General features: G+C 43.5%; 1 protein-coding gene across 11 annotated transcripts in view; it reads right to left on the bottom strand.

Annotated features, from left to right (window-relative positions):
* PHF21A (PHD finger protein 21A) overlaps positions 1 to 22,336 on the bottom strand; it is a 131,358-nt gene extending 109,022 nt beyond the window's left edge. For 6 of the 11 annotated variants that reach the window (XM_062635829.1, XM_062635824.1, XM_062635823.1 and 3 more), the window contains exon 1: positions 21,899 to 22,335. The gene's annotated coding sequence lies outside the window, so the exon portion shown is untranslated. Of the gene's footprint in view, positions 1 to 20,533; positions 20,858 to 21,309; positions 21,472 to 21,898 lie in introns of those variants that run through there. The other 5 variants (XM_062635827.1, XM_062635822.1, XM_062635825.1 and 2 more) reach the window with 3 other exon arrangements.
* Positions 22,337 to 23,351: the final 1,015 nt, after the last annotated feature.

The raw sequence follows: 23,351 nt of genomic DNA on the forward strand, positions 1-23,351 counted from the left end.
CACTATAAGTGAATCCTTGCCTTTAAAACACTACAGATCACTGGCTCCAATGTGTCACTGCCTTCTCTCTCAATAATTGTCAGAAGCCAACATGAAAATGATTTGTTAGGGAACAGATGTTCACATGACAAAAGTATCAAAGAACAATCATTTGTTTCTTAATCCCTCTTCAGATTTTAAGAACGAGATGAAAAAGGTAAAAGCTTCTCACCTGCTAGAAGCGATTTATTTTTTTTCCTAGACAAAATACCGGCACTTTAATTTCACACAGTTCTATGCAAAATAAACCTCAGACTTCTGTTGATTCAGTTGGGTGCTCAGAACCCTATGAAAGGTGGCCAGGACCCTCTGCTGCTACCAGAAAGGTATCACATTTTCCTCTGCTCTTGAATAGATACAGCATGCGTTCTAAGTACAACATTTACTAGAAAACATTCTCCACTTGAATTTGATTTGCTTTTTATTCAAGCTTATTTTATTTCCTCAGCTATTATTTCATTACGGTATGTTGGCATTTTGGCATCCCTGATCTGCAGAGCACAGAGGCCCACAAAACAAGAAATACAGACCAGCTTAAGAGCCTCTAATAATAAGAACAGTCTGCTCTGGGTAGAGATTAAATTAATAAAATAAACAGCATTAGGCTTTTCACGAGTTCCTAGTTTTGTGGACTGCTAAATTATGATAGAGCACTTAGAGGCATCAACATGTTTTACAAGTAGTCTAAATAAATAGGCAGTAAACAGAATTAGGCAAAACATGCTTGTATCAAACTCGGAACTAGACAGAATATCGAGAGCTCCTTTCTCTCCTCCTCCATCCCAAAATAAAAGCGTGAGTGAGAAGGGATTTCATTACATTCTCAGAGCTGTTAGAAGGGAAGTCAGGCCCAGCCCCTGGCATCTCGCATGCAGGCTGTACACACTCCCAGGCACGTCACGCTTCTGAGCTATCTGCCTTCCCAAGGCCTCCAACGCAGCCGTCGCTAGGCCTAAATCAGGTAGGCTGCGTGCAGTGCTGCTGCAGAGGAGCCCGAGTCCACCCCTTCTCCCTTCACATTTAAACCACCAGATCTGCTTTTCCTCTCTGCTCCCTTCAGCGTCTGTGTTTTAAGACAAGGGAATCACAATTTGTGCAAGATGTGGCCCTAATTTTTTCCTTCTTCGCTACATCAGCTTCCCTGCAGCTTCTCAGCCATCATCGGGTGTTGGGTTTTGTTCCTTGAATGCAACAGGACTTAGGCTGCAGCACTGCTGTCACAGCATACCACCAAGGGCAAAAAAATCCCTTTCCTCACTTGCTTCCTGCTGGGCTCTGAACATTCACATCACCCCATTCTCTCAACAGATACACACATCCAACATTGGTTCAGTATTCACCCATTTCTCCCTCTTTCAACACCAATTCCTGCTTATTTTCATACACAGCTATTAAATAAAAGTGCAATGAAGCAGTGGCCCAAGTACCTCAAGTGTTCTCTTTACAGGGAACTTGATTTCTCTGCCAGGTTAATCCCAATCTGACAGCTACTTTGAGCCTTTTGCTGCATTTAATACAGCATTTTTCTGCTGTTAGGATTCCTAATCTACCTTGGCACTTTGCAACACCCAGGTTCAAGACAAGCAAAAACAAATAAAGAAGTTTGGTCTCTATATAGCATGAACTTTCTTATCCAGGCAAGAATGGAGCACTGCGATAAAAACCACAGTTTTTAATAGCTTTACCCTGAATGACATTTTGGGTAAAGTACTTGATGCAACACAGTCTCATGAGACTGACACAAAACTACCAGGGAAACACAACAGCATGAACTAAGGTAGAGATGAAGTCTCAACATTCGCCTCGATAGGCTAAACAAAAAGGGGTAGCGTTCTGGAGGTCAAACATATACCAAAATACTGCATAAAAACACACACACAAGGCTTCAAAGAACACTGAGACTCAGAGGCAAGTACAGAAATACATGTTTTACCTGAATACTGGAGGCAAAAACGGTTTCATTGCACTTTTTTCTTTAAAGAATTAAAGAATCCACACCAAAAATAGAAAACCCAAACCCAATCTCCCCTTCTCCCAATATCACCACAGACTGTTCCTTCCAGGGAAGGCTCCACAGCGATTAAAAGACTTCCCAGACAATCCAGAGTACCTGAAGCTTTTCTTCTCTTTAATAAATACATAATTATTTAAACACTGATTTGATGAGCATACTGCAATGGGAACCCTGACAACACTTGATATGTGAAACATTTACGACGGAGTCCTAAGGAACTCAGTATTAGACAACAACCAACACAAAAGAGATGGACAAGTGAGAACAGCTGTATACACAAGTTTGCTCACACACCTTGGAAAGACCTGCTTTCTCTTTCCCATTACAGGTTTGTTTTCTGACCTCAAAATCTGAGCAGCTGTTTCCCCCTCTCTGTTCTGCACAATAGACCTGAACTGAATTACAAGGTTTATTTCAGCCCCTTGTTTTCCAAGAAACACCTGCCCTAGAAGGAAGGAAAAGCAGAACACCACCACCCTGCACACCCTCTGCTACAAGAAAACATATATCCTGCACCAGGCAGGATTTGAGTCCCCAAAACAACATGAGCGTTTTAAAGAATTCTAAAACAAGATGCATTTAATGTCTCAGATGTCACTCCTAGTGAATAATAGTCCCTATTGTCATTTTAACCTGTACTAAATAGAATATTTTCAAACCATCTACTGAAGAAACATTAAGAATTCCAATTATTTCAGTCCTATTTTCTCAAGTTGCATTAACAAGCACATAATACCTGGCACAGGTTCTGGGGAGGGAAGTGGCTTTTATATCTACCTTTCATAGACACTACAGGCTCCAGTCCTGGAAGAAGGCAGAATGATAAGTACTTTCTTTCTGAAGAGGCCAGGATGGTTGGTTAGTGAACAGACCAAAGGCTCCTGGATCAGCAGTAGCATGTGTTGCCAGTTTCAGAACTAGTTCATTTGAATAGCTTCTATCAAGTCACTTAAACCATTTCATCTTCCAAACACAAGTGCACAATAATGATAACCTGGTTTAGAACAATGCAAGTATTCATTTCTTGGCTTTGTATGTGTTAGAAGTGTCTGAATAAAGTTTGCTAATACACAGAACAATGGTTTGTCCAGGTAGAGGCAAAGAATGAAAGCAAACTTCAGCTGCTTTGGTTACATGTGCTACAAAACCAAAACACATTCATTCATGAACATCCCTGTCAGGTCTACAATTTCTAAAGTCTGCATAAAAGTTCTTACACAAGCAGTCAAGAAAACATTAATTTTTATGAATTAAACTTTTAGCATTTATTAACTTCCTGCTGCAGTCACACAAGTACACTACAGACTGTTCAAATTCCACAACAGATTAATACTAACTTACCAAAAACGCATTTTTTCCACAACTTGCAAAGCATCACAAGATGCACCCACACAAGAGCACAAGCTGCTAAGAGCTGCTGAATATAATAATGTAAAATTATCCTTTAAATTCCCAAATGCACAAATAGCAAGGAAGTGGAAAGGGGGATGGTTCCCCCAACAATAATCTAAACCACCCAGATATCAGTGTGTACAATCTGTACACACCCAGCAAAGCTGAAGTAAAGGATGAAATTCCTACAGTGGGTAAATTGTCACAGTCTGGATGTCACATCTGCCAGTTCATACATGACTCATTAGTCGTCTTGTCCTTCAGGCTAGAAGTCTTCTGGACAGAAGTGTCTGTCGCAGCCCTTCTTCCTACCCCTCAGATATGATAAGAGCAAACACATGTACTCCTCTGTCAGTCTAATTATTTAATCCCCAGTCAATACTTTGAGCAGCAAGGGAAAGGTAAATTCACATGTAGAAACATAACCACCAAAATAAGCAGTATTTTCTAGCAATATTTCTGCTCTGAAAAGTGCCTGTTCCCACTTATCTAAAAATTCAACTAGTTAATACAAGTTTCCCCCAAACAAAGCTGAGATGTTCTAGTTAAAGAAGGATAAACCCCATGAAAGTTAACACCTGCCCTCTGCCTCTCGAACTGCCTTAAAACTGATCATAATACCCATCACTGAGATCAAAGCTGAGTGAGTGAACCAGATTTGGGGTTTCAAACCAGAGTTTTAACTAAAACAGATGAAAATCCTACTAAGATGACAAAAAGAGATAGGCAGTAGATTCTTGGTATTTATTCAAAACAATAAACTTACAACTGGTCATTACAAAAACATGACAAACTTGATATAATTCATGGTACTAGGCTAACGCTGGCCATTGAAATCATCATTAAAAACAAAACAAACCCAAACCCCCTCATTTCTGAAGAACATTCCCTTCTGAGCATTCATACTGAAGATTGCAATCTTAATGAAATGAAGCTTTTGGACATCTAACTTCAAAGCAAAAGAAAAGGGACATTGGAATATACACATCTGGAAGAGCAAAAAGGGTCATACACCACGTTGCATCAATAAACTAACAGGAAGGTGAACCCATTTGTATACCCCACGCCAACTTAAGAGTCAAATCCAGGAGAGAACCTCCCCCTTCTTAAGAATATATTAAAAGGCTGAAAATAAATAAAACGCTAAATAGACAAAAAGCAGGGATCCATACAAAGGATGAGGGTTGAGTCTCTGAACATACTTTTAACTGATCTGGCAAAAAAGGAGTTTGCAGACATGATGATGCTTTGCATTATTGCAGACAGTTAAAATTAAAGCAAACTTCAAAGAGTTGGAGGGGATCTGATAATACCGAATGATTTTCATTTGTCATTTTATTGTCCTGTGCCGACAAGTGCAAAGTAACATACTCAGTGGCAGAAATAGCTCTCGCTATAAATACACAACGATGAGTCTAAACTAGGCATTACTACTTACGAAAAAGACTGAGATTATTGCAAGCAAACAGTTTAACTCCCAGCAGCAGGAAAAATCTCACAAGGTACCAGAACCAGAATAAACAGGGAACATTGTGCTGTGATGCACACTGCATGTAATTCTGGCTGCTCCACCTCAGAAAGGGGAGAGCTAGAAACAGTACGGAGAGGAATGACAACTAGGGAGCATGTTTAAAACAAATGAAACTGGTTTTCTCCCATCAACCCACCACGTTCACAGGAAATGCAGTTAAACTGTGTGGAACTTGCTGCTCTGGAATGCTATGGAAGCCACAGATAGAAATGGAGTTCAAAAAGGCAGCAAACAAATTCACCTATAAATAGTTTGATGTTGCTATTCACAGTGCAATAGCCCAAATGTAGCTTCCATCTCAGGCAGCAGCTAAACAAGTGTCTGTCAGAAATTTACTGTTAATATTTCAGCAGCTGACAGAATTCACCCATTCCTACGCCGTTCAGTCAGCTGCTGCTGCTGGCCACTGATAAAGGCAAGATGCTGGATTAGATGGACATTTGGTCCAGCACAGTATGTTAGTTCTTACATTTAATCACACTGAGCAGCCATACCGGTATATGCCTTGGGTTGTTCTGGAGGTTGGTTCTTCTGGTAAATAAACCAGGCTATAATTCAAGCATGTAATATTAAAAGCAGGAATTGTAACTTGTGAAGCAGAAATCAAACTGGTTTGTACTTATTGCGTAATATAACACAACACCGGAATAAAGACATGATCAAATATTCAAGGGTACAGATTTTCTTTTACATAACCCATCAGACTGCTGAAAAATTCTTCATAAGCCCCTCACTAATCACAACTTCAGCCAAGGCATTAAGGCAGCTAGTCTCTCCTAACAGAGAAAGACCCAGAAAGTTGGAAAGCAGCATTAAACATAAGCCATGGATGTTTGCAGGAAAAACTGCCAAGACCCATCTAAGATTGGCAACAACTTGGCTTCCTCCCAGCTGACCAGAGGAAAGATCTCCTGAACCAATGGATTCAAAGGGAATATGTAGATGAATGCCTGACTTCTCTCCAAGAAATCTCATCTTGCCAAAGTCATCAGGTCCTGTCTGACCCTGGAGCAGTACTGGATGCTCTCTCCTTTTTAATAAAGAAGCCTAGCTGAAGTACTACTGTCACAGAAAATGCATAACCTCAAGCTGAGGCCCAGGACAAACACTGAACAGCATTCTGCTAGGAAGTACTGCTAATCCTGCTCGAAAGCACTGCCTGAACAATTTGGTGAGTGTCTGCTTCCTCATTACTGTCAGCTTCCTTCTCCCTGACAGATGAGTTTTTGAAGATAGCCAAGCTGAAAGCCATGTAGGATAAACAAGCAGGTCTCAATCTGTAAGAAACACAGAAGTTTCATTTTCTAGAGCCCAAACTACAACAGGTCTGGAAAACAAAGCAAGTGGCCAGTACACATACACCACCTTTCAGTACTGCTGTAGGCAGTCGGATGAAGACAGATGCACCCAGTAAGCATATCATTCTTAACAGGAACAAGCAAGTATCAAGGATTAAAATATATATATAAAAAAGCAGAAGCTCCGTGATCAGTTTCATGAGACATGGACACTGCCTCAAAGCCATTATTGCCCAGCTACTCTGGTAAGGAAGCTGACCATGACCTGGTTTACATGAGAAATCTCTTAAGCCACACAGAAAGACAACAAAGTAAGGATATCAGAGTGAGCTAACATTTCACTTTCATTTCATATAAGGGCTATTATCAGGTTGGTTTGGAGTTCTTTCAGTTTGTTTTGAGAGGAAGGTTTGTTATCTAGGTCAGTAAAACCTTGAAATTGGTCCTGCAGCAACAGCAGCAGAACACCCTCCTTGTCCTGAAGATCACTTGTGCAAACTACACCTGCAACAAACAGCACAACAAACTAACAAGTCAAAGAAAGTTTATTTGTAGTTGGGAACTTCTGCTTTGCTATGTGTCTTCTCACTCCATAGGCTTCACGTTTCAGCTTGAATTTGTTCATAACCCCAGGAGAACTAAAGGAAGATTTACTCATAACGTGTGTTTGTAGTGAGTATATTCATGCTTCAGTGCTTCTGCTGATTATCCATGGGGCAACATGTCTCTCTTCTCCATCCCATTAATAAAGCCCACCATAGGTGCAGAGTTCATCTTCCAGATACATAACTTGCAAAGTTTTCTTCTGAAGTGCTCCGTCACTGAGAGCAAAGTCTAGTGCTAAGCAAGATATAAAGACCTCTGAGCAGTACCAAGAAGCCTCTCAAATCTCACTCATTTTTTGCTCACAATAAAGCACAAATGCTTATCCTCTTGTTCTCCTACTAAGTTCAAGGGGAGTTTCTGCTCTCCCTCTTATCTGCTGATACTTCTTCAACTATTATACAGGAAAAATCAGTTGACTTCAATATAGTCCAAAATACAGGCAATGATTTTGAGCCATCTTTTCATCCTTGCACGTTATGCTGCATGGAGACAGAGGAAGAACTGGGCAGCTGTATGGATACCTCTATATGGTTTATGCCCATTTGCCTGCAATTCCAAGCTACTGGTCTTAGTGATGATGCCGGCTGACCCTTCTGGTGCAACAAAGTTCCCACATTGGGTTTCTTCACATTTCCATGACACTCGCATGTAAAGCGGAACTGCTTCCTTTGGCAACATGGAGAACAAGAATGGAAAGTCTTCACTCTGAAAAAATGCCAGCCAACACTCTCTCTTTGGATCTCAGCACTTTAATGCCACGGCAACATATCTGAGAATTGCGTTATCTATCATCTACATTCATTATTGCAGAATCATTTCATTAAGCAGTGATGTAAGTGGGGCTAACTGCACGTGATCAGGAGAAGCATGCCAGTCACTAAACTGTTAACACCAGAAGATACTCCACGAAGTTTCGTTACACCCATCTATAAACCAAGAGATCACCAAAACTAGAAGCCTGCATTACAGAAATCACATTGTGGAGTATGAGACGTAGTTGTTACTGAAGTTGCCTTGTATTTGGCCTTGAAGCTGTCTCCACAGGTACACAGTTGAGATGTCACAGCATAAACACACTTCAGTAAAAGAGACTGCGCTAAACCAGCTTACTGTGGAAAGTCAATCAAGACTTATGCAGAACCAATCTCAAAACAGGAACTCTAATGAGACCTTAGGGGGGCATATGCCAAAGTTCCTGAGCTCTGCAAATACTCTAAGACACCAGCAGACACCTCAAGCAGTGCCATTAAGGGTTGTAACTGGAGATACTGGAGACCAAGAGACATGCATTTAAAAGATCATAATTCAACATCCCATCAGAACCCAAAAGCCTGATGCTATGGGTAGTCACAGAATCAACCACATAAAGTTCTAAGCAGACTCACACTTTTAAGTGATCTATTTACAGCAGACAGCAAGCAGAAAGGGAGCTATACCTTTTATGTTTGCACTGGAATATACCGTCCTTATTAAGCAGCACCAGAAGAGTTAGTGGAAGCAACGCTGGATCCAGCCAACTGGGACAGATACAGAAATTTGGGTATTGCTGACTCTGCTAATTTTCCACTTGGAAAACATGTTTGTCCAAATAATATGGAACAAGATACCTGTCACTGAACAGTACTCACTTGGGAGACTTGGAGAATTCTGCCCCCATAAGCTGTACACAAAACAGTTTTAACACGTAGGCAAGACTTCAGCACTGACACTAGTTACTCAGTGTTCCGCCTGCTGCACATCAAAACATAGCCAGTTGTGTGGAATGGTAAGTCAGAAAGTATGATGCAGAAACAGTGATATTAAGCAGTAAAGTTACAGGATCCTCACTCACATGTTGGTCATAGACCAAGTACATTTTGGGGATGTTTCAGGTTGGTAAATATGAGCACTAACCTTAACTCTGGCCCTCTTGAGACATGTAACAGTATCTGTAAAAACATACCTATGTGATAATATGCAATTTCTTGTATTAAATGCAGCATAATGCAAGGAAGCTGGAAAGGTGGACAAAAATTTTTAACAGCAACAACCATCACCACCATCTTTTTCTCTGTTCTTTCAGGTTGTGCAGAACTTCTCAGGACTGTTTCTTGGCACCAGTGCTTACCCATGCAAGTCAGACCTCACTGGATTTCAAATTCACGTTCATTAATCACTATGTCCCTTGGCATCAGGTGGTCTCCCATGCCCATTCAAAGCTCCACTTTTCCCACAACCCAAGGTAAACTAACAAAAATATATCCAACACTTCAGAAAACAAGCAGCCTATTTATTTTGTACAACCAGTTTTACAAGAATCTCAGCTCCTTTGGGATAAGCTCTACTTACTTGCACACCACTCGTACTTAATCAGTAAATCATTTTTAGGCTTGGTTTTATTTACAAGGTAGCAACATTCAGGACCTGAAGGAAGCAGGCAGTGCACTGGATTAAACACGCAAGTGAGGGCCTCTGTTCCTAACTTAAAGTCCTCAATAAATTTACTGTAATGCAGAATAAATCAGTTTCTCTCTGCCTCAGTTTCTAATCCGAAACATGGGAATACCACTACTTAACCAGAATGACCTGTTATATTTGAAGTGGAGCAGATCCTCAAGTAACAACAGGCACACCTATACTCAAGTGAATAAACTATGCTGATTCACAACAGCAGATTGCCTGGGCCAAATTCCATGCAGTATTAACAAGTCAACAGGAAGCACTCCAAAATTAATACACTGATGTGCTCTGATTTTTCTTCCCCTACATTCCAGTCAGCTGGCACTCTCACTGCTCCCTGTAAACATGGTATCAAGCTCAAATTCTGCCTTCCCCTTTTATTACATTCTTCCACTTTACCCCTTAAAAGTGCTTTATTTCCTTCTCAAAAGCACACAAATGGGAACTGTAGCATCTGGAGAATGATATTTGTAGCTGGGGTAGTCACACTCCATGTGGGAGTACTGATGGTAGTCACTAATCTGAAAGGAAGAATTCAAGTAACCATACACTTCACAGAAACAGAAGTTTCTTTCTTCTCAAAACCATAATTATTCAATGTAAGCAAGATTTACATGCTGTATCACACAAACACAACACTGAAGCACTGTGCCAGCCTAACATGCAATCGCATACGCATACAATTAGTGTTTAATGGAAGGAAAGCTAAGTGCAGGGCTGCTGGGCAATGAAAGTAGACTTCCAAAGAAGCTCCAAGAAAAATGAAGTGTCCAAAACATTTTTACTTGCACTGATTGCCATGGATCTGTAACTGATTGTCTACTTAAAACAGAAATACTAAACTGTAGATTTATTGATTTTTAGTGGCTTTTATAACCAGCTATAACTGAAAGGCATTACCATTTTCAACTCTCACAATGCTGATAGAGTGAAAAGGTATCATTGAGGATGGTTTGATTACACAGAAGCAGCGGCAGTTTGAAAGAGGCTTCTTGTGGCAGTTCTCCCTCTCCAACTATTTTTCTTCCCAAGGAGCCAGGCCCTATTCCCAGGGTGCTTCCCGCAGAGAACCCAGTAACATGCTGCTGAGGGACGCTCCTCGACATATCTTCACACCAACACCACCATAACCTTTAGCCGCTCTCGCAGGACCTACTGATTCCACATATACAACCACCCTACTCTAGCACTGTCCTGGGAGATAGAGACAGCCACCACATGGCAAGAAGGCTTAACCATAACAGCAGATGAGACAAAACACTGTGGGGTACCAAACTAGTACTGCATATGCCACAGAGACCAACACTCACAATAACATGTTTACAGTCACAGCACTGCTGTGGTATCAGTGCAGTGCCCAGCATTACAGTAACTTCTTTGCAGTTACTCTTCTAATAAATTCTGTTATCCAAAAATTCATGCCCAGTTTTAAGAGTCCTGTGCTGTGCTAAAAAAAGATGTTTAAACACATCTCTCTCCACATACACACAGAGAAATTGTCATGCACTCTTCTCCTTACATTGTCCTTATATATTTCTCTCCTTGCTCTTTCAAGGACTTTTTTTCCTCCTTCTTTTAAAATGCCTTTGAGAAAAATCCCAGCTCCTTTCAATTTAAGACTCTGGTTACTACACAACAGTGGGGGGGGGGGGAAGAAGCCATATGAGGAACAAGAAACATACATGGAAGTTTATTGTGTGATTTTAAGTCTCTACTAATACAACTTCTGATCTCCAAGAAGCCCATGCGAGTCTTAACTGCTTACTGGACTACCAAAGACATGGAAAGCAGTGTAAAGAAAACAAAATCTAATAGCACAGTGGCAGTTTCACAGTTGAAGGCTTAAAACGTATCCTGCATAAGTGGAGAAGTGGCAAAAATTACGGAAAAGCTATGCAGATCGCATTTATCCATATTATGCAAGAGTTCCTGAAGGGGCTGCAGGAGTCTCTGATAGACCTGAAAGAAAAATACAGGTGCATCTAATACATAGTATTTCTAAGACACAAACAAGCAGGGACTTAACAGATACTTGTCCCCTTCCTTAAAGTTTTCAGAAGCCTTAGAATAAGACTGCTTCTATGCATGATCACCCTTTATATTAACAATATATTTAACATAAGGAAAAATCAGCATTTCTGGACAAAACTGATCATGGGCAGAGAAGTGTAAGATTAAGTCAGAAAAGGGAAACCGAAAAGAAGGTCCCAAGTTTTGAGGAATCACACTTTTATCTTGCATCAGGAAGAAGCAAACCCAAGATCTGTGTTTTCACTCCTGCAACTTCATAGCAATGACAATGTCAGTGCAGAACAACAACCTGAGGTAGTGGCATTCACACAGTCACAGAGCTGTGCTGAACTAATCAACTCTGCAGCTGAGAAGATACTGCACAGCGAGGCACTAACCTGGAGCATGCATTTAAAGAGGCCAACAACATCAGGTTTTGACTGACTGCAAAACCTGCAGTGTTTCATTAAACACTGCACAATCTATTAGAGTTCTGCATCAACAGCCAGGCATCCAAATGTAATTCCTGCAAGAAGTAAGGTGGGGGAAGACAGTGCGAGTTTTAAGCCAAGAAGAAACTGCCATACAGGAATAAGAATTATATGAAGGGGGGGGATTTCCATATTTACTTGAGAGTATAAAATTCAAAGGAAAAGTGAAATATGCCAAAATGCAGGTGGAAATTGGAGGGTATGTCTGAAAAAAGTTTCATTGTAACAAATGCACACTGATTTCAGCAGCATCCTCAGAGAATGCCTTAGAAGGGGTATGGTATGGTAGGATTACTCCCTGGCATAGGAACTGCAGTTGACTCAAGGACAGGTACCTGGTGTTCAAAAACAGCACAAACCTTGCTAGTGCATCCCCATTTATTCCTGACCAGAATGTACTCTCTGAAAGGGTAATAAGGGAAGCTCAGGTAGCCACATCCTTTCCGTTTGGGGTCGCTGACAAGAGTATCCTTAATGCTGCAAATACATGCTATACACAACAATAGATTTACATGATAAAGATGCTTATCAGAGACGATTCCTGCAAGCTAAGCAGCAGTGTAACAGTAAGGTATCTGGAGCTCCAGCTAGATGCAAATTAGCAAAAAAAACCTTTGTTATCAGTAATAGAGGCCATTGTAGCCCTTTCATGAAGTTATGAAAAAGGTTGGGGGGAAAAACCTTTTTTTTTATTGGGACTTTGGTTTTTAACCCATCACAAGTCCGATTATTCAAGTTTCAGACTGAACATCTCAACTGGGGCAGTTTGGTCACAAGGGCAAGAGGGAAAAGGCAGAGACAAAAAGCATTTCTTGGATACATCATGGACTAATTTCTGGCTTTCATGTAAAATTTTGTTGTGTTAAATTAAGCCCTGAATGAATAGATTCCAAGTTCTTACAAGGACTTACAAGAGCTCAGTATTATCCACTTCTTCAAGGAGCAGCAAAGACACTAGGAGACAAAGTATCTGGTGTGAGATCCCCCAAGGGCTGGCAGCAGCAGTATCTCAAACAGACACCAGATTCTTCAAACTTTGTCAAGTGCTTTGGTTCTGCAAAATCCACTTAAAAGTACCTTTTTAGGGGAAAACAATGAAATCCTGGTACTACTGATTCAACTGGGAAGCTTCCCAATGACGCGAGCAGGGCCAGGATGTCCTCCTGTGTCAGGCCACATTTGCTCTTATGAGATAAGAAGTACTTATAGGAGAGTTTTTCTTTACAACTATGCATCAAACCATTTTGTACATCCCTCTTACCCACATTCCTTATCTAGAATACCCTGATACAGCTGTGTTGCAAAGGGCACTGTCACAGGCTCTCTACAGAGGGTAAAACGTCCTTGAAGGACAGGATACATCATCTTTCCACTACATTTAGATTTATCTTGGTTTCTTCTCCTGCCTGTTGTGTAGGCCCAATCAGCCACTGAAAGGGAATTTCATCCTTATGCTACAACAATGACAGCCTCTCTAATCATGTCAACATACTAATAGTAACTATTTCAACTAACTGTGAGTCCTGTCAACAATTTGCTCCACATGGGCTGTGAAGGGGCTAGTAATACAGTTTTACGTGTTCCTATCTGTTTACAAACTTTGTTACAGCATATGTAAGGTTTTAGATGATTCTCTGTATAGATTTACCCTTCTGTATCAGTTTTAAACAGAAGCGTCAGCAAGGTACACAGTATACAACGCATCAATGCCAACAAAATACATTCCCTGCCTCAAAGAAGCTACTACCACCTAAATAACCTGTGCAAGTAAAGGAGAGCACAACTTTTTGTTGATCTGGTGGGGTATGGAGAGCTGGCACAACTATGAAGCAAACAGGAACTTTAAATTTATACTGAGTGGAATTTCCAGGCACTTATTAAAAGAATTTTGCCAAAAACAGATATAGATATAAGCTAATTACGGTGAATACAAAGAAGCTACTCCCCAACATTAAAAGTTCAGAGGTCTTAATCATATTACTATTTATATAGGTTCCGATTTTAGGCATTCAGATATTCCAACTTCTGCGGGACTTAAAAGTAAAACACACATGACTTCTTCCAAGACCGGAGCTCTAATTAATTTCCCCAGAAACATCAAACAGGTTTACTTCATCCTGTTTGGCACTTAAATATAAACCTTTCTTCGTGATTCTCCCACACAAGCTGAAGAACAAAGAAATTGACTTGGATCGGTTAAAGTTAGTTTTTAAGTGAGCAAGCACTTAAGATAACTACAGCATCCAAAACATGGCACACATGACTACAGCACACACTAAAACTTGCTACTGGACTAACAACTGAATTCAAATTAACATCCAGGTTAACTTGAGCAAATTGCACTGAACACTGTTAGTTAACATCTTGAATAAAAACACACAATTCCTAATGGATATGAAAAAAAATAAGCATTCTGAAAGTTACTATTCCCTTACCCCTACTCCAGGAACACTTCACCTTCAAAGCAAGTTCAAGCGCAGTGGCCAGGGCTGAAACACACAGGCCAAAACCTGCCGGATGTGCTGAAACATGCAGGCCAAAACTCACCAGATGTGCTCTGTGGGTGGTTGCCGCTGCCAACACCTGAGTTTGGGACCCTGCATCTCCCTGGTGACCAGCAGTGGTGTCACAATACCCATAGAAGCCTCCCTAGTTATGTTGCGTACAGCAACATCATCATCATTCAACCCCAAAAAACAGAGCTGAGAGGTCAGGAGATAAAGAGCCACTCAAATCCCCTTCTGCTTTGACAGAAACCTCCTGTGATGGTTGGGCAGCAGTCTGAAGGGTGAATGCAGCAACCACGTTGCCTCCTCCTTCTGAAGGTTTCCATCCAGAACATTGCCTTGAAAGGTTAAAAATCTCCAGAATATCAAACAGGACACTTGCCAGCACAGCTGAAGCCAGGTGTAAGTGTAGTTATTAATATATCCTTTGTACAAAACCATACAGGCAGTTGGAAAACTTCTTCCATTGACTGCTTTTCTCTGAATTACAAACTGTCTTCAACTTGTGAACAAAAACACGTGCTGCTACACAGTGATAACAACACAGGTTTAAGCTGGCCAACTAAGCACTACAAAAGGTATCAGCGACTCAGTTCCTACAACATCACCGCATCTTCCACTTGTCACCCTGAATCTCCAACTTCTGCTCAGGAAAACTACAGCTCCCAGGATGCATTAGTACATGGCAATCCAGGCAGGCTACTCAGATAAAAACACAGCACTGCATACTGGGGCCTGCAGTTTCCAGGAGCCACATTCTTACTGAAGATGAGACCAGATGTAGGCCATATTGCACACTTGCACGGGCCAGCAAACAGCACACACATACTGTACAGGGAGACTGCTGCTAGTAGTCATCAGGTAAAGCTCGATCAATATCCAGTCACGTACATCGAACTTCAGAGGACAAAGACTTCAGTAAAAATAAACATCAGCTAACTAACAATTCCCAAAGCACCATCAGCACTTCAGCTACTTTCAAACATGCAGAACGGGCCATACTTTCTAACATCTTTATGGTAAAGTGCAGCAAGAACTCCCCCACCCCCAAGACAGCTACATTTACTAACACTAAAGTGTGCTCTTCTGAATATCAATCAGAAAAGTGTGTTTGATTATGGGGCATATTCACCCTGTCCACAATTTACTAATCTGGAAACAAATTACTCTCTTCCTCCATTTCTACAATGTGCTGAAGCAGGAACTTGCCTCTCTTGCAAAAAGAAAAGCAGAGCTTAGCTGAAAATTGAATAGCTGTGTCTCGGCGTAGGCCTCAGAGAGGAATACGCTGTACTTCAGTAAAGGGAAGGGCAGCTCCCCCTACCAGTCTGTTCTAAGAAGGTTTTAATCGAGGAAGGAAACAACCAGGGATCAAAATGAGCAAGTCTTCCTTTCTTTTCCCTCCCTTTTCCCACAAGCTCTGGATTATTATTATTAAAAAACAGTAATATGCATATGTAATTCCACCCAAGTCCTTCTAGGTTTCACTAGTCCCTGTCAAACAAGCAGGGTTTCCAAGCTAGCAGGCAGCACTGCAAAAGAAAAAGGACCACGATTCTGACCCAAGAGAAAGACACCATCCCACTGCAACAGAGACACAAACAGTGATGCTCCAGTCACCCTAGGGTCATCCTGATGCACTCCCCTACTGAGGCAAGAGGCCGCAGGAGCATCTGAAGGTTTTGTCAATACAGCAATACTGTCCATAGGCCAAAGACAGCTGTTGCCATAGTTACTATCAGCCAGCTTATCAGAAAATAATTATTGCGATTACTCAGAAGTTTTGTTAAAACAATTTAAAGCTTCAATACGATACTACTTGGTCTCTTCAATTAACTGTTTGCAACTGCACTGCTTTCGGGATCCACAGAGTTAACAACGCTTGGATCTGCAGGGTTGGAGGGGAGCAAGGGAAGGAATCAATGCTCCTTCTCCCTTTCGCACTGACAGCTTGGATTTCACAGGCAGAAACAACGAAACTGAACCAACCATACACTCGGCTGCTGTGTTGGAGTTCTCCTCTCCTAGGCCTGGAGACCAAGTACAAGCACAGGCCATCTTAGAGGCACAGGCTCCAATCTGCCCTCGCTTGCTTTAAGCAGTCACACATCCACACAGCCATTCCACAAACACACGGGCTACGTTTTCCAAACACATTTCTAATCACAGATGCGATGGTAAGAGCCCCTCAGCAAAGAGGCACACACACAATTCCTGTAGCAAGTGAACTTGGTAACGTTCCCTTTTGTCCTACAGGCACAGCACCGTCAGGTGGAAGGGCCGATCTGAAGAACACACGATTTAAGAGATCTGACATTAAAAAAGCACAGAACTGTGTGAACATGGCCTACAACAGAGCTCACATAAGGAGTGAGGCTGTGCCTAATGTACTATCTATAAACGCATTCCACTAGTAACAACAAACACTAGGTTAGGGCTGGGGGGAAATAGTACTGGCCGGGGGGGGGGGGGAGGAATGTATGTTTTCTGGTGTGGGGTTTTTAAAGCATGCTTTGAGCATACAATCTGATCAAAGAGTGAGTGTTTGCAATGACAGCAAATGTGAAATCTCAGGTAAGAGGGAACGAACGAGAGGTCAAACCATCTCAGCAAAGAGCTTTTAAGGCACAGGGTGATTGCTAATTCCAACTGAGGTATTACAATGATGTGAACAGTAAAACAGAAAATAAATACTGCAGAGAAGCCAACATCAAGTAGTGCATTCCTTCCTCAAAAGCCAGGGATGATCAAAGTATTAAAACAAAAGATGCTGTGCTAAGTTGGGCTTTGTTAGGGCAGCAGGCTCGGCAATGCTCTCGGACTGAAGGGACCTTTCAGAACTTTCTATAGCTTTAAGAATCATGTTAAGGACAGGGGATTCTGTCAAGTCTGATGTCACACGAATGCACCTTTCCTCAGCACTAAGCACATTTTAAAATCTCTTTTGATCTTTGTATATTTTTTAACCATTCTATATCCACACTTGCCATTTTGCTTTTGTGAGGTTTTGACATAACAAAAGCAGACTCAAACTTAAAATCACACTTAACCAATTTTAAACCAGTGAGGAACTTGGTAAGGTGCAGGAGCCAAAATTTGTTGAAAACTTATTAAAGAAACACAGGGTTGTTCTCTTGTTGGTTTGGGGTTTTTCTTTTTGTTTTGTTTTTAATGAGACTGTATTTACAGGAAGAAAAAAAGGAAAATAAGAAAATACAAAGTCCCCCTCCATCCCCAAATGTAAATAAACTTCTTTTTTTGCCTGCATAATGCATATCCTGCCACTGGCACAAGCCAGACACCAGCTCTGTGCTATAGTGAACATGAAATATTAATGTAAGATACCTATAAAAACTATCCTTCAGTTTACCCTCTATTTACAGGGTACAGAAGTAAATATCTTGCCCCATGCATTAAGCAGACACCTCAAAACCCTCCTGTGCACTGCCCCACCTTCCTAGTATATGGTTTGTTCCTAAAAAACCTCTGTGCAGTTCAAACATATCAGAAACAGGATGCGAGCTGCTTTCTGGCACAGAGTAATTGAACAAGGGCAATTCACAATCATAGAGGAGCCAGGCCTTTTGTGGAGTCTTACACTTCTAGTACACAGCTACACATGTGACTGCACAGTTGTGAGCATAAAGGGTGAAGGGGACAGTGAAGAAATACTATTAGAAGCTTAATAATAGGTTTTTAGCACTGCCTTTTTTACACAAGAAGCCCCTCCTGACGGCTGGGCTGCTTTACAGCTCACATCACACCATGATGGCACTCTGAAAAGCAAAGCCCTATCACACTACTAAGGTCTTTCTGGAAGATTTTAAGCAAGCAAAACCCGACAAACAACAAATCCAAAACAACAGTAAAAAGGTTAAGTCACCAACATGTGTTTCTCAAATGATGTTCATCTTGAGTTTCTGGTACCCATGCAAAATACCCATAACATAGGAAACAAGGTAAGTCCATCAAGGTTCCTACCAACTGGTATTGAAATGAAAGTGAAATCTCCATTGGAAATAACTTCCAGTAGTATCAATTCACTTGACTGAATAAAGGTCTTCATGGGTCTGACACTAAGTAGACAGGAACTGAACAGCTACAATGTGTTCGCATGCAATCACACCCATTATAAACAAACAGCCTGAGCAACCCAAGTGATAGCCAGGCCCATTATTAAAGCATCCGAACTGCACACAGAATTTAACAACTTTTTTAGGAGCCATTAAAACACTTTTATTTAAAAAAAATATAAAAAAACAGTAAAATTACCTCCTTTGTATGGATCCAGCCCAAGGATTTGTCATTTCCTTTCAATTCTAATTTCTACAGTGAAGTTTCACAGACATACACAAAACCTCATCTTTAAAAAAGGAAAGTTGTAACAAGAACTATTTAGGCCTAATACTTGAAACACAGCTGAAGCTGAATGGCCTAGGGTGAAGAGAGATCTTTACAAAACCTAAACTGAAAGTAGTGAACCTTCCTCTGAAGCAGGAAAACACAACAGTGTTTTTCTCTGAGCAGTGTTAAGTTTCAGTTTCCAACTTTTGCTTTAAGTTCTTTGAAGGGAAAGTTTTGTATTTTTATTCCCTAAAGGAAGAAAAACATTTTCAAATGCTTTCTTCGACCTCACAACAAATCCAGTTTAGGACGCACACAGAGAAGAGCAAAGATTAAAAAGCTTTCAGGTAGAAATCTTAAGATGACTAACAGTAAAATAATTATTAATAACATTCTTTAATGGGACACTTTGAATTATACACATCAGCTCTGTTGGGTAACTGCAAAAGAATCACTAAAAATCACTAACTGAAACAAAAAAAAAAAAAAAAAAAAATCACACTAATGGGATCCACTTCAAGTTTGCTGTCACTCAGATCAGTGTGAATAAAAACTGGGGGTACGACATAGCTGACATCCAGTAAGTACTTAGCAAGCAAGCACCTTCAGCTGGACAAGGTCCCTTAAGACCTTGAAGTCAAACTCCAGACATGCTACTACGCAACATGAAATCAATGGATAAAGAGGTTGCTTCATACTCCCTTCTCTATCAGCTCAAACTTGTAGCTGATGTAACTAGCATAAACTAACCTAATTTCCCTAGCACAGTAAGGTTGAAAGGTTTAAAAACATTCGAGCAGCACTTTATCTGTTTGGGGTTTTTTAATACAGTATTAAAGTTTCATTTACTGAGCTAGAAAATTCCTTTCTAGAAAAGAATAATTAAAAAGAAAATGCCCCCACAGAAACAGTTTCACACAGCTATCATGAAACATGCCCAGATATATTCCCAAAGCCTGTGATCCTTCTAAAGTGTAGTGATCAACTAACATGGGTAGTTATGCACGTTTCATTTCCTACTTTAAGATCCAGTTCATGTCAGTAAGCTAACACTATTTAAATATAAACTATAAAATTGTATTGTACACAATCACTATCAAGCTCAATATAAAAGTTTCAGCATTACATATTAACTGGGTAGAAGTTATGATTTTCAGATTTTTAGGGGTTTGGGGGTTTTTCTCCCAATTTGAAAAGCATGGGTTTGTTGGTTTTATTTTCCATAAATTAGGCTCCAAAATAAGCCTCTTTTCTCCCAAGTTAAACATTCCCTCACTATGTAGCACATCCAGCTCACCAGCAAGCTACAGGCAAGCCCAGGAAAGCCAGAGGAGACTGACTTCCAAAACTGAAACTAAGCAGGTGCCTTCATTGTTAGAAGTGAGCACAATGGGCAAATAGAAAAAAAAAAAAAGTAAACAGCCAAAACCCTTTTGCTTTCTAATACCTGAAAAGCTACAGCTAAGCAAAAAAAGATGTATCTATCTATATGGGTGCACGGGAGCATCTGTCCTCCAACCTGAGAGCAAGCAACAGCGTACCTAGCTAGGAAAATGCCACTGGCCCAGGGGAGCCTGCCCCTTCCCAGAGCCCTGCCATGAGTGCCCATACATCCCCACCGCACTGTTCCATGCTCAGACCCACCGCACATCACCGCACACAACTTCCTCATGACACGCAAGTTATTACCCCCAGTGGGACCTTTCTACACGCAGCCTCCACAGTGAACAAAAGTTCATTGTCAAGCTCAGCGCCTGGGTCCAAACAAACATCCAAGGGGGCAGGAAGGGGGGAGGAAGATGGGAATTGCACTCCCTATCCACAAGTATAAGATTTGCAGGATAAGAATCACCGTTACTTACAATTAAAAAGTGGGAACAGGTGTAGTAGATACCATACTTTGATAGCTGAACAAAGAATATTACAGCACGTGACTGAAATGTGATGACATTTGTTCACCAATCGAAAACAAAAGCCACTCTCCAATGGCACTCTTTCCTCCACCCCCAAGAATTAGGAACTTGGAAATCTCTCCATATTGAAACACATCTGTTCACAGCCTCATATTTTGACACTTGAGAAGAAGTTGAATGAAGAGCTCCATGTATTAATCCAATCCGAATTCACCTAAAAACCTCAGCGTACAATCCACCGAACTGCAGAGGTGTTTTGGGGGAAAAAGAAAACCCAACAAAACTCTACCGCTGGAAAAGCTCGGAATAATAAAAAAAAAAAAAAATAAATCCCATACATCACCATCAAAATAAAAATAACAATAAATCCCGCAGGAAGGCAAGTGAAGAAAGGAGCATGCACAAGAGCACTAGACCAAATGGCAGAGTCCCACATAGAGCCACACTCCACCTACACGGACGCAGGAGGGAGGGAAAAAGAATAAGAATGAAGAAGTAGCCGTGGCCAAGGCCGGGAGCCGAGCGGGGCAGGAGCGGGAGCCCCGGCCCCAGCCCCGTATCTGTGCGGGAAGGGCAGCCCCGGTGCGGGGAGGAGGGGGGGGCAGGCCCGGCTCCGGAATAACAAGTTGCAGAAGAAACGGAATTTTCCCGGCGCTGCTCGGGCCACAAAGACGAATGAAAGGAAAGGGGGGGGGGGGGGGGGGGGGGAAAACAAAAAAACGCACAAAAAATGCACCGCAGCAGCGGGTTTCCTATGAATTATCCATCGCGGAAAGCGGCATCATTTCCCAGATAATAATAAAACTTCCCCGACAGCATCGCGGCGAAAGGACCCGACCGAGAGAAAAAGGGCCTGGAAATAATCATCCTGAAGGAAACCGGAGGGGAGGGGATAAACCTCCCTCCCCCACCCCATCCCCAGTGCAATGTGTCATCTCCTTCCCCTGCTCCTCCCCCCAACCCCAATGTGTCACCTCCTCCTTTCACCCCAAGTGTCACCCTCCTCCACCTCCACCGCTCCCGCTCGCAAAACTTCTGCCGGCGCCCGCCGGGGAAAGGCCGAGGGGGGGAACCGCGGCGGTGCCCCGGGACGCTCCGCTCTTCCCCACCACCACCACCACCACCCCCCGAGGGAGGGGACGGGGAAAGGGGGGGGGGGGGCGGGGAGCAGCGGAGAAGTTGCTGCTCCTCATCGCCAAGTTGGCCCGGAGAGTGCGGCGGCCCCGCGGTGGGAGGGATGGGGGGGAAGGGGAGGACAGGGAGGAGGAGGAAGAGGAGGAGGAGGAGGAGAATCCGAAAGGTGGGATACTACACCCTGCTGGCGGCGGCGGTGCTGGTGCGGGCCGGCCCGGGTCCCCCTGGCAGGACCTCTGTGTGAGGGGGAGGACTCTTCTTCATAGGGGGAGGGTGCCGGCGCCGCCGCTCCTCCGGGCCTCCCTGTCCCCCTCTTCTGGGCGCCTCTCTCCTCCTCTCACTTTCTTTAAGCTAAGCGGGGAGTGGAAGATGGTAGGTTGCTCCCTTCTCCTCCTCCTCTTCGCTCGCTCTCTCCTCTGTGGGGTCCTTTTCCTTCCCCCTGTCCGCGGGGGGCTCGTCCTGCGGAGGGGAGGAGGGTGCGGGCGGGGAGGGAGGCACGAAGCCGGCGAGGCGCAGGAGGAGACAAACTGTGACACAAAAACAAGCCGAGAAGCTGAACTCTTCTTCAATCCCATTCACCCGGCCCGGCCGCAGCACTGCTTGCGGATCCCTCCGCCGCCGGCCTCCCTCCCTCCCTCCCTCCCTGCCTGCCTGAGGCGCGCTCCCGACACGCCGCCGCGCGCGCCCCCGGCCCGCCGACGGAGACCCGCGGGGGGAAACGAGGGGAAGACCGGACCGGCGGGTCCACGCCCTCCCCTTCATCATCCTCCACCGCCATAGCGGGGCCGGGTTGAGGAGGATGAAGAGGAGAAGGGAAAGGGGGGGGGGGGGGGCGTGTGTGTGCGTGTAGCGGAGTAGAGGGCGGGCTCAGCGTCTCCTCCTGAGGGGGACTACTTGACGTGTCGGTGCGGCGAATTTATTTCCCTTTGCCTAAGGAACGGGTAGTGCTGCGGCCCCCATTGCCTAGGGAAAAAGCCCGGATGTAAAGTGAGTGAAACTAAAGTAGAGTGAAGTAGGGCACCAAACTCTGCCGGAGCGGCGATGGGGGGGGGGGGGGGTGCGACACGGCACCGGGCGGCCGCACCGCACCTCACCGGCACCGCACCACCGGCACCGGGCGGGAGGCGCACGGCCGAGGGAGGGAGGGATTGATGGATGGATGGAAGGGGGTGCCTGGGGGGGGGGGAACAGTGAGCGGGCCGACCCCCCCGCCGCTTCCCCTCCCTCCCTCCCTCCCTCCTTCCCTCTCCCGTCTCTCTCCCCCCGCCCGCCCGTGCGGGAGCGCGGGCGCGGGAGCGCGCGCAGGAAGCTGGGGCGGGAGGAGCCGCGCGCGAGGGGCTCCGCACAGGAAGTTGATGCAACAGGGCCGGGGGTGGGGGGGGCGCAGGAAGCTGCGGCGGGGGGGAAGAGCGGTGTTCCTCGCATCCCGAGCCCTGCTCCCATCCCGTCCCCGCCGCTCCCTCCCTCCCGCCGGCACTGCCGTGTTCCTGGCAGGAGCCGCGCTCCCGCTCGCGGGCCCGGGGAGGGTTTTCCCTCTTCTCTCTTTCCCTTCTTTCCGCCGCCGCTTTTCCGCCTCATGCAGCGGGGTTCGGTTATTTATTGATTAACTTCTGCTCCGGCGCTGGGTGATGCT

This window comes from Pezoporus occidentalis, unplaced genomic scaffold, assembly GCF_034315485.1.
Source record: "Pezoporus occidentalis ecotype Australia unplaced genomic scaffold, CSIRO_AGI_Poc_V1 ctg46, whole genome shotgun sequence".
Taxonomy (NCBI): Eukaryota; Metazoa; Chordata; class Aves; order Psittaciformes; family Psittacidae; genus Pezoporus; species Pezoporus occidentalis.